Source organism: Poecilia reticulata, linkage group LG11 (genome assembly GCF_000633615.1).
Source record: "Poecilia reticulata strain Guanapo linkage group LG11, Guppy_female_1.0+MT, whole genome shotgun sequence".
Lineage (NCBI taxonomy): Eukaryota > Metazoa > Chordata > Actinopteri > Cyprinodontiformes > Poeciliidae > Poecilia > Poecilia reticulata.
Genome location: NC_024341.1, coordinates 3405527 through 3407981, shown reverse-complemented (window position 1 = coordinate 3407981; position 2455 = coordinate 3405527).

The following is a 2455-nucleotide window of genomic DNA, read 5'->3' as shown; positions in this document are numbered from 1 at the left end:
GCTCAGAGGAAACCACTGCGCATGTCTGGAGCTCCGCGTGCGAGTAAAGGGGGAGGCGATGGGTGACAACAGACACTAAGTCACGTTATTGCTCGTATTTTACGGCGCCACCTTAAGTCCCTGAACTTCACATTTTGACGGAAAAAAAAACACAATGCGACTTGGATGTAACGAGTAACGCGACAGTTTTGTAGAAATGTAGTGAAGTAGAAAGTACAGATACTTACTGTAAAATGTAGTGGAGTAAAAGTAGAAAGTACCCATTATTAAATCTACTTAAGTAAAGCACAGATACACGAAAATTGTACATAAGTATAGTAACGACGTAGTACTTGTACTTCGTTACTTCCCACCACTGCATTTGAACCATAATAAATTAAACACTGACCCAACATTTTACTAATTTTCTCAATTATTGACTGTGTGGTATCTGCTATGACTTTGTATTTTTGCGTTTTTATGACATAAAACATCTTGAACTACCTTGTTAATGAAAAGTGCTATACTTGATTGGTTGATTGATGTTTGAGAAATCAATTCATCTCCAGTGGCAGCCATTCAGCTGTGCAAATTGCAGCAACTCTCTATCGCCACCTCACAGAGCAGCCCCAAAGATCAAAAATTTGAGAGACAAAAAAACCCAGACATTTTGAGATTAATCTAACAAACTTTTCAAAAAAAAAAACTTAGGTTTCTAGAGTCAAACATGTTCAACTTTTTAAAATTTTTGGAGTCCATTTTCAGAGTCAAAAAGTATGGGATTTTTTTTCTAAAAAATGTTTGGGATTAATCTCAAAACGTCAGAGATTTTTCTAGCAATTTTCTGACTTTTCAAACTCAGGAATCACCTTGTTTTGTCTGGAAAATTTCCGAGATGGAGCTAAACATTTCTGAGATTTTTTTCTTGGCAGAAGTATGCTCCTTTTTCCCCCCATATACAACAACACTAACACGCCGTCGTACTGCTAACCTTGATACCAGCTAAACTGAAGATGAATGTGCCGCGTATGCATATCAGATGGATGTCCTTAATACTGCCTGCAATCACATGGTGTTAAACTTTGATCAAATTCTGCTCCAGGCAGTCATTTGTCAGCCTAAATATGTGCAGATGGGTGAGATAAGGCGCTGATGTGATGTGTGCTGGCTGCAGGAATATCTCCAGATCTTCATCACTCAGGCAGCTCCGGCACTTTCCCACCAGCCCACGTTACTGTAAAAAGAGGGAAAGTGGTGCAGAGAGTTTTTTTTGGGCAGTGAGACTTTTACTCGGTGTGTTTCCCATCATCCAGAAAGACTGGGTCGGTTTAAAAATCTTTCTTTTTTATTCTTTTTTTTTGTCTTGATTGTCCCGTGGCAAACAGCAGCACAACACCTGCTTATTGTTGAGCTTCATCATATCTCTGCCTCAGTGGAGACAATCCTCCACGCGGCAACTTGGCTTCTCTTACACGATCATTTAAGATGCGAAATTACAGGCAAGCGAAGGCCTCAACGCCCCTCTGCCACAGCTCTTATTGTGCTGCCGTCTGAGTTGCCTGATGCTCACGGCTGACAGTATAATTACTGCCGTGTGGGAAGGGATAAAACGGGATGCTGCACGCTCAGCCTGCCACCGAAACATCCAGCTGCACGGCTCGGACCACTGAGAGAGATGGGAGGGGGAGGGGGTGGGGTGAGGAGAGGAGAGGAGAGGAGAGGAGAGGAGAGGNGGAGAGGAGAGGAGAGGAGAGGAGAGGAGAGGCAACAGGCAAAAGCAACAACTTACTCCTCTACTGACTTTATTTTTTTGGAAATAAAGTTAACAGGACAAAAAAAAAACATTTGCTGCTGATACAAAAGCAAATTAGAGAAAAAAAGGAAGGTTAAATTTCTCCCAAAAAATTCAGAAAATCCGAGATCCATCTCAGAAAAAACATGGAAATGTCCGAGTTTCAAAAGTCGAAGAACGTCAACGTGTGGAAAGTTTGAAAAGTTTGAAAAGTAGAACATTTTCCACCTTTGAAATATTGACAAAAGAGTTCTTTTTCCATTAGCAGATAACTTCACTTACAAGAAGACATTTTTCCATGTTACAAGTGAAATAATCTGCAGATGGAACAAGAACTTTTTCATCCATATCGATGAATTATTGACTTGAAACAAGCTCCAAAAGTTACTTGTAAGTTATTTTTTATCTTATTTCAAGGTTACAAAGGTATTTGCACTAGAAACCAAACCAAAAATACTTGGTGAGATTTTGCATTCTCACATCATCAAAACAAAATGTGCCAAAATTATGTTTAATGTGCCAGACGTGTGTGTCACACGTGAAATCAATGTTCTTTTCTCACATATGATTTATGACAGTTAATGTAGCATCTAGCTCTTCTTACATATAGGCCCACTAGCAGCTGGAACGTTTTTAAATGGATGGTAGAATAATATGTTTTTTATTCCACTGGGGTAAAAAGCC